At 37.7% G+C, this 9,697-nt stretch overlaps 1 long non-coding RNA gene across 1 annotated transcript; it reads right to left on the reverse strand.

Annotated features, from left to right (window-relative positions):
- Positions 1–8,098: 8,098 nt before the first annotated feature.
- LOC107896557 (uncharacterized) lies at positions 8,099–8,968 on the reverse strand. The gene is made up of 2 exons (XR_001683776.2): positions 8,656–8,968; positions 8,099–8,366 (listed from the first exon to the last, which is right to left on the reverse strand). It is a non-coding gene; the product is annotated as an uncharacterized lncRNA (long non-coding RNA).
- Between the last annotated feature and the right edge of the window lie 729 nt (positions 8,969–9,697).

The following is a 9,697-nucleotide window of genomic DNA, read 5'->3' on the forward strand; positions in this document are numbered from 1 at the left end:
GGTAGATGCAGGAGAAAGTGCTAAAAGGTCCGTGCCACGGAAAAAAAGAGAATGAGGTGAACAATGTGAAAGTGGGATATTCGAAGTCTATTACTGTGAGTCAACCAAAAGTGACAACTGCTGGTCAGGGTTCATCACGGTAATAGTCAGGAACCAGGCAGAATAATAAGAAGATTCAATTTACACCAATTCCCATGACATACAAAGAGTTATATCAAAGTTTGTTCGATGCACATGTGGTGGCACCTTTTTACTTAAAGCCATTGCAGCCTCTGTTCCCTAAATGGTACCACACTAATGCTCAATGTGAGTATCACGCAGGAATTGTGGGTGATTCGATAGAAAATTGCACCACTTTTAAGAAGCTGGTTGAGAGATTTATTCAGATGGGTATTGTGAAATTTGATAATGCGCCCAATACTGAAAATCCACTGCCTAATCATACTGATAGCGGGGTAAATGCAATAAATGGAGATATTGGAAAGAGGATCAAGAGGGATGTTTCAGAAGTAAAGACGCCTTTGAGACGAGTTTGGAAAGAGATGGCAAGAAGAGGGTTAATTACTTTAAACACAGAAAGAAATGATGATGGGGTGGATAATTATTATGAGTTCCATCATAAAGAGGGACACAGGATTCAAGAATGTGAAGAATTCAGAGTTGTTATTCAGGGCCTGTTGGACAGCAAAGAAATGGAGTTTTATGAAGAGGTCAATGAAGAGGAGTATATATGTGCGTCAGAATCCACATCAAGTCCAAAAGTCAATTATCCTGTGGTCATTATCTCGCGTCCTAAGAATAAAGCAAGAGTTCAAATGATGCCAAAGATTATAATTCAGAAGCCAGCTGTTTTTTCTTTCAAGAATAGTAAACAGGTCCCGTAGAACTATGACTGTAATGTGACAATCCTGGGAAAGGAAAGTTCAGCTAGCCCGTTAAAGGAAGATCAAAATATAGGCTCTCACACACGCAGTGGAAGGCGATATGATACTCGAATAGAACTGGTGAAAGAAAGAGATGTGCTGGTCGAGCAAAAGAAAGGAAAAGCAGTTGAACTTGATGTACCTGTTAATGAACCAGTGAAAGAAGAAGAGGCTAAAGAATTCCTAAAATTTCTGAAACATAGCGAGTACAGTGTGGTGGAACAGTTGCGTAAATAGCCAGGCTGCATATCTATATTGGCCCTACTCCTGAGTTTAGAGGTGCATTAGAGCGCATTGATGAAGGTGCTAAATGAGACCTATGTAACCAACGATATTTCTGTCAATAAGTTGGATCGGTTGGTTAACAACATAAGTGCAGACAACTTTATCTTTTTCAATGATGATGAGATTCTGCCAGGAGGGATGGGATCTACCAAAGTTTTGCATATAACTAGTAGATGTAAAGGATACACGTTGTCAGGGGTATTGGTAGATAATGGTTTAACATTGAATGTGTTGACTTTATCCACACTAAACAAGTTACCTGTGGATAGTTCTCACATGAAAGGATGTCAAAACATAGTATGACCATTTGATGGCACGGAGAGGAGGGCCATGGAGAGAATAGAGGTGCCCTTGTTAATTGACCCAACTACGTATGAGGTAGATTTTCTAGTAATGGATATTAAGCCCTCTTACAACTGCTTGTTGGGAAGACCTTGGATACACTCGGCAGGGGCAATACCTTCATCATTACATCAAAAGCTGAAGCTGGTGTCAGAAGGGCGGTTGGCAATAATAAATACTGAAGAAGATATTATCGCGGCCGTGAGCAGTGATACGCCATATGTAGAAACAGATAAGGAAGCCATTGAGTGTTTTTTTCGGTCTTTGGAGTTTGTGAATGCAACATTCATCACTGAGGGAAGTAGAATTCTGGAGCCGAAAATGTCCAAAACTACGATGATGGGTTTACAGTTGATGGTAAGCTGGGGAGCTGTAACAGGAAAGGGACTTGGAGGAGGCCTTCAAGGAAGAATTGCAATTCCAATGCTAAAAGAAAAATATGATCGCTTTGGTTTGGGGTTCAAGCTAGACGCAAGACAAAGAAAAATGGAACTAGAAAGAAGACAAGAGAGAAGAAGAACACGAGTGAGTGGAGGGGAAATCAAGTGGGAGCCCATGATAATTCCTCATATTTCCAAGTCTTTTGTATCCGGGGGCATTATTTATCCTGAACAAGGGATGCTGAAGAAAGAAAGCATGGAAGAAGCATTGGAAAATATGTACATCAATGCCATATTTGAAGAGACAATTGAATAGGGGATTTTGTCAAATATTCGTCCATATAAACCTGGGAGCATTCTAGACAATTGGACTGCGAAGGATCTTCCTGTAGTTTTTAGAGCTTACTCAGAGTAATGTTCGAAACAAACTTGTTGTTTTAAGCCTAGAAACAATAAAGATTTCTTTGTGAAATAGGCTCATGTTCAAACATCATTATTTCAATGAAGTACATTTTTTGCCATCATTTTGAGTAAATATTATTCTTTTCACAAGCAATTGTGTTATTCTTTCTATCTAAATAATTATCTTGATTCTTTCTTCAATCGTTCTTTTATTCATAAACGTATCATACAAAATACTAAATTACCAAATTCATTCATTCTTTGTATATTCTTGTACCTATAATAGGTCTCTAGATATCAATGTCATGAGCGACGCTGTTACTGACTCAGAATCACTATTTGAGCAAGACATGTGTTTAAAGGGATCTCAGGACTTTGAAGATGACAGAGATTGTGATTTATCTCCAGACTTGTTAAGGATGGTAGAACGAGAGGAAAAGCAAATTTTGCCTCATAAAGAAACTGTAGACATGGTGACTTTGGAAGAAGGGAAAGTTGTAAAAATTGGAACATGCATAGCTGAAGAGACAAAGCGAGACCTTGTTGAGTTACTTCAGGAATCCAAAGATGTTTTTGCATGGTCATACCAGGACATGCCCGGTTTAAGTCCTGATATTACGTTACATTGCCTTCCCATAAGAGAAGATTGTAAGCCAGTACAATAGAAACTTTGACGAATGAGGCCAGATATTGTCTTAAAAATCAAGGAGGAAATAAAAAAGCAGTTTGATGCGGGGTTCCTTCAGGTGATCAAGTACTCAGAATGGGTAGCTAATGTTGTGCTTATTTGCAAGAAAGACGGCAAGGTGCGAATGTGTGTGGATTATAGAGATCTAAATAAGGCAAGCCCAAAGGACAACTTCCCTTTGCCTCACATTGATACACTAGTGGATAATACAGCTGGTTACTCAGTGTTTTCCTTCATGGATGGTTTCTCGGGGTATAATCAAATCAAGATGCATCCTGAGGATATGGGAAAGACTACTTTTATAACCTTGTGGGGCACGTTCTGTTACAAGGTGATGCCATTTGGATTGAAGAATACTGGAGCGACGTATCAGAGAGCCATGGTGACTTTATTCCATGATATGATGCACAAGGAGATTGAAGTGTATGTTGACGATATGATAGCCAAATCTTGAACTGAAAATGAGCATATTGAAGTATTGAGAAAGTTGTTAATGAGATTGAGAAAGTTTCAGTTAAAGCTTAATCCCCAAAAATGTACTTTTGGGGCTAGATCTGGAAAGCTATTGGGCTTTGTAGTCAGTGAGATGGGAATTGGGATTGATTCAGACAAAGTCCGGGCTATACAGGAGTTGTCTCCACCACGTACCCAAAAAAAAGTTTGAGGTTTCCTCGGAAGACTAAATTACATTGCGATGTTTATTTCTCAATTAACAGAGAAGTGTAACCCTATATTCCGTCTTATTAAAAAGCATAACCTAAGGGAATGGGATGATGAATGTGAAAAGGCTTTTGATAAGGTTAAAGAATATTTGTCAAGTCCTCCAGTGTTATCACCTCCAAGTTCACACAGGCCGTTGATATTGTATTTAACTGTATCTGGTAATTCAATGGGATGTGTGCTTGGTCAACACGATGAATCAGGAAGGAAGGAAAATGCGATATATTACCTCAGTAAGAAATTCAACGAGTGTGAGTTGAGATATTCGCCAATTAAAAAATTGTGTTGCGCTTTGGTTTGGACAGCACAAAGTTTGAGGCAATATATGTTGTATCATACAACTTGGCTAATCTCAAATTTGGATCCTTTAAAGTATGTGATGGAGTCAAATGCCTTGAATGGAAGGATGGCTAGGTGGCAAATTTTGCTTTCTGAATTTGACATAATCTACATAAGTCAAAAAGCTGTAAAGGGGAGTGCAATAGCAGATTTTCTGGCCAGCTGAGCTTTAAAAGATTATGAACCCTTGAATTTTGATTTCCCCAATGAAGAGATAGTGTATGTGGCAGCCGCTGAAGAGGACACTATAAAAGGGCACTTTTGGAAATTGAATTTTGATGGAGCCTCAAATGATGTGGGTAATGGAGTTGGGGTAGTTCTAGTATCCCCAGGTGGAGATCATTATCCATTCACATGTAAATTGGATTTTGATTGTACGAATAATATGGCAGAATATGAAGCATGTATCATGGGGCTCAGAGTAGCTATAGAGCGCAAGATCAAATCATTGGAAGTATATGGAGATTCTGCATTGATAATTTACCAACTTCGAGGTGAATGAGAGACAAGAGATTCCAAACTAATCAATTACAGAAGGCTAGTGTTGGGGTTAGTGGAAGAGTTTGATGATATTACTTTCAATTATCTCCAGCGCGATGAAAACCAGATGGCAGATGCTTTGGCTACTTTGGCTTCCATGATCAAAGTAAGTAGATAAGAGGATGTGAAGCCTATTCAGATGAGTATTTATGAGGCTCCGTCTTATTGTTATAATATAGAGGAAGAAGAAAGTTGATCATCCTTGGTATCAGGATATATTGCGATATGTGATAAACCGTGAATATCCAGATCAAGCCACGGAGAATGACAAAAGAGCGTTGAGAAGGCTTGCCTACGATTATATTTTAGATGGAGAGATCCTGTACAAAAGAAGGAAGGATCAGGTACTTTTGAGATGTGTAGATGCCGTGGAGTCCAAGAAAATATTGGAAGAAGTGCACGAAGGTGTTTGTGGAACACATGCTAATGGGTTCACAATGGCCAGACAAATTATGAGGTTTGGATATTATTGGTCCACCATGGAAGGAGACTGCATCAATTATGCCAAGAAATGTCACAAATGTCAAATTTATAGTGATAAGATTCACGTACCTCCCTCGCCTTTGCATGTTATGACTTCTCCATGGCCATTTTCCATGTGGGCCATGGATGTCATAGGGCCAATTTCACCAAAGGCTTCAAATGGGCATCGTTTCATTTTTTTGGTTTTTGATTATTTTACCAAGTGGGTAGAAGCTGCCTCGTACGCCAATATAACCAAATCAGCAGTCAGCAGATTCTTAAAGAAGGAAATTATATGTCGATATGGAATGCTTGAGAAGATCATATCTGATAATGCGTTAAATTTGAACAATAGCACAATAGCGGAGGTTTGCAGTCAGTTTAAGATCAGACATCATAATTCATCATCATATCAGCCAAAGATGAATGGGGCAGTGGAAGCAGCCAACAAAAATATCAAGAAAATTGTTGGGAAAATGACCGAAACTTATAGAGATTGGCATGAAAAGTTGCCATTTGCTCTTTATGCTTATCGAACATCTGTCAGAACTTCTACTGGGGCAACACCTTTCTCATTGGTCTATGGAATGGAAGCAGTTCTACCCATTGAAGTGGAAATACATCCCCTTCGAGTTTTGTCAGAATTGAAGTTAGATGAAGTAGAATGGATACAGTCTCGATATGATCAGTTGAATTTGATTGAAGAAAAGAGGCTAAATGCTATTCAACATGGTCAGATGTATCAAAAAAGAATGATGCGAGCTTATGACAAAAATGTTCACCCAAGAGAGTTTCATGAGAGGGATTTGGTTTTGAAAAAGATCCTTCCTATACAAAAGGATTTTAGAGGAAAATGGATGCCGAATTGGGAGGAGCCTTATGTGGTGAAGAAAATTTTCTCCAGTGGTGCATTAATTTTAGCTGAAATGGATGGAAGAAATTTGTCTAATCCAGTAAACTTGGATTCAGTTAAAAAGAACTACACTTAACAAGGGAAAGAAGCCAAAGTGAAAACCCGCAAAGAGCGCTTTGAGACTTTTCAAAAAAAAAAGGGTCCAAAGTGTAAACCCGCAAAGGGCGCTTTGAGACCATATAAAAATGGAAAGGGCCGAAGTAAAAACCCGCAAAGGGCACTTTGAGACTCAATAATAATAAAAAAGGAAAAAGAGAAAAAGGAGAGGCCAAGGTGAAAACCCGCAAAGGGCGCCTTGTGACCAAAGGGGATTTGAGTTGAAAACCCGAAAAGGGCGGCTCAAATATGGATCCAAAGTGAGAAGGTTGTGATCTTGTTATACTTGAATTAACCATGAAGGGGGTATGTTGCATCTTAGGACATTGACAAAGTGCTTCTGATCTCTTAAACACATGTCAGTTGGAATTGGTTTTCAAGAAGTTTGTACAGAGAAGCTCAGGTTGCGATAACAAGGGTACCTAGTCTTCATTTTCAGCAAATTGGTTATCTTTGAATTTTCCTTTCTTTTTCAAGATATACATTCCTAAATTAATGGCTATTGTTGTTCTTTTGATAATTTACTTTGAACTCAAATTTAATTCCATTCTTGCCCATTATTATGATTTGATTGCAAGCATGTTGCATTGACATAATGATGAATGAACTAGTGATGTTTTCACAATAGAGGTTTTGCATATTACTCTAGGAGTTTCTAAATAATGCAGGAATCTGAAGTGGAATAGTTGTTTAGAATACGCTCAAGTTCAAGGATATATTTGGATAAATCGCCTCTTTGAGATCTCTGTCCAAATGATGATGGAGCAAACAGACAGGATATAGTATTGATGATAGAATTTTATTTTCAAGAAAAAGGGAAATGACGTTTTGTATTTGGCTATAACACCGGAGGAGTGAGGTAGCAAATTGATCAGAGGAAGATCCAACTATGAGTTGCAATGTTTTGTCTGAACAAGAGTAGTAGAAGGGATATTAGAATTACAGTGGGGCAAGCTCGCCAGACAAGATAGGTTTGTTTCTTTGGGATACTCCGTCAAGATGATGGTTGAGCAAATGCGTCAGTAATAGCATATTAATGAACAACGAGTAACGATACCTTAAATTGCTAAAATGGAATCATCCTCATTTCTGTATATATCATTCATAACACATTTAGTTAGGAGCATTGGGTTCATTTCAATATTAGCATCCTAATTATTTGGCATAAGCATGTGCATATAAAATAGAGTCTATGGGATAGGTTCCCAAGAGGACAGTGTAGTGACATTGGTAAAGATTGAAGATCTTATCTCCCTGAAGTTGCAGTGGAGTAGATCAAAAATGGTAAATCTTATCTCCATGTATCGGCAATGAAGCAGATTTTACCACCAGCCTCATCTCTCTGAGGTAACAAGAGAGCAGGTTGAAGAATGAGTCTTATCTTCCTGAGGTAGCAAGGAAGCAGACTGAAGAGTGAAGATCTTATCTCCCAAAGCAGTAGCGGAGCAGATCGAAAAAGGCGAATCTTATCTTCATGTATCGATTTTATCACTAGCCTTATCCCTCTGGGGTAACAAGAGAACAGGTTAAAGATGGAGTCTTATCATTCTGAGGAAGCAAGAAATTAGACTGAAGATTGAAGATCTTATTTTCCTAAGCAGTAGCGGAGCAGATCAGAAATGACAAATCTTATCTCCATGTACCCGCAATGGAGTAGATTTAAGTCACCAGCCTTATCTCCTTGAAGTTGCAATGGAGCAGACTCATATACAGGTCTTGTCTTCCTGAGGTAGCAAGGAAGCAGACTGAAGATTGAAGATCTTATCTCCCTAAATAGTAGCAGACAAATATTATCTCCATGTACTAACAATGGAGCAGATTTAAGTCACCAGTCCTATTTCCTTATAGTCAGAATTTAGCAAAACCGGGACAAAATTAGCCCTATTTGATCTTTGCTTTATTCTCATTACACGACAATGAGCAAAGAGGGGCAACTGTAATAGACCCATTTTGCTCGGGCCCATTAGAATAAAAAAATAGAAATTAAAAACCAAAAACAAAACAAAAATAAAAAACACAAATAAAAAATCCAAATTCCAGTGTCCGGTTACAAATATTTGGGCCAAAAATACAGACCTAACCCAATCACATAGTCCAAGAGGGCTATACTAAAATCCCTAGCCCAAACAGCCCAAACTCAAAAGGAATCCCAGCAGCCAAGCACCAGAAGCTTCTGGAACATGCCAGAACAGTGCCAAGGGGTCGGGTCTCACGAGCGGTTTCTTCGCACGACTTCTTTCACACGTGCCTCTCCCCGCTCCTCCGTACGAATGATCCTGTAAAGAATACACGAGAAGGAATAGACTAACAGGATATACAAAATGACAGCATGAAATATTTTTATTTTTCGCTATTTTATTCTGTAAATTTAGGCTATAAAAAGCCCTCGTTTGTACCCTGTATTTTTCTACGCACACTACGCAAATACAATACTGAGAATAAAAAAAATTAGAAATGTGATTTAATATTTTTCTTCCGTCTTCAATATTTTTTTTCCTTTTTTTTCATATATCATGTTTTTATTTTATTTTTTTAAAAAAAAAGCAAGAAAAGCGAGAAAGTTACCTTCGTTAAATGCATCGATGAGATCCCTTGGCTTCTCTGTCGAAATCGGGGTTAGCAATGCGGATTATCAAGTGAGAATGGTCTTTGAATGTTGATTTTGGAGGAAGTAAAGGCTGCTTGTACATCACTCACCAATTTTAATGGTGGACTGGTGATGAACGGGCCTTAGCAAATGGAGGCTGCTAGAATGAACCCTCGAGAATTGATTTTAGGGCAGTGACTTTTAGTTTAATTGTTGGCTGCGTTTGGAAAATAAATGGGAAAAGAAAGGTTTTGAATAACCTATTAAACAAAGCGGCACCGTTTACACCCATGGAGGTCAGCGCGTTGGCCCGATAAAGGAGTCGGATCTGCGCCCTTTTTGTTTGAATGGGTATATTGCGCGCTGGATCCCTCCTTTTGCGTGGCGCCTCCAATTGTGCCCTATGTGTCTTCTTTGTTTTTTGTTAATTGGGCTCTATAATTTCTGCATTTTTTTATTTTGGTCTGTGATACAGTACTGCGTTTTGGGCTTGGGAAAATTTACAATTTCAGTCCCTATACATTTATGCGCGTTGAGCATTGATCCATTTTACTAATTACTTTATTTGCAAATTATCCTCCTTATTTTACTGCAATCTTAATTTGGTCTTATATTTGTACAATCGGTTAACTTGAAATACATTTAATATGTTCATGCCTTAATTCATGTTAATAATTTTGTTTGTTTACATTTGTATAATTATTTTAAGATTGTTTTTTATATTTTCACATTATGTATCCTGTTTCTTTAAATATTTTATATATATTTGTATACTAATCATTCTTATTAAAATTTTTTATAATAATTATTACTTTGAATGTTTTAATATTCTTTTTATATTACATTGTTTTAATACCTTATTAATAAGTGTTGTCAATATATTTATATATATGTCGATACATAAATTATTTAAAATATTTCTTGATTTATGTCTCATTTAAATGTCTGTATGTACATATGATTCTGTTTCGGGAGCTCCATCTTTGTATTTATAAAATTGTTATATTGAAATGTTTCTCC

The sequence above is a fragment of the Gossypium hirsutum genome, chromosome A07 (assembly GCF_007990345.1).
Source record: "Gossypium hirsutum isolate 1008001.06 chromosome A07, Gossypium_hirsutum_v2.1, whole genome shotgun sequence".
Classification (NCBI taxonomy): domain Eukaryota; kingdom Viridiplantae; phylum Streptophyta; class Magnoliopsida; order Malvales; family Malvaceae; genus Gossypium; species Gossypium hirsutum.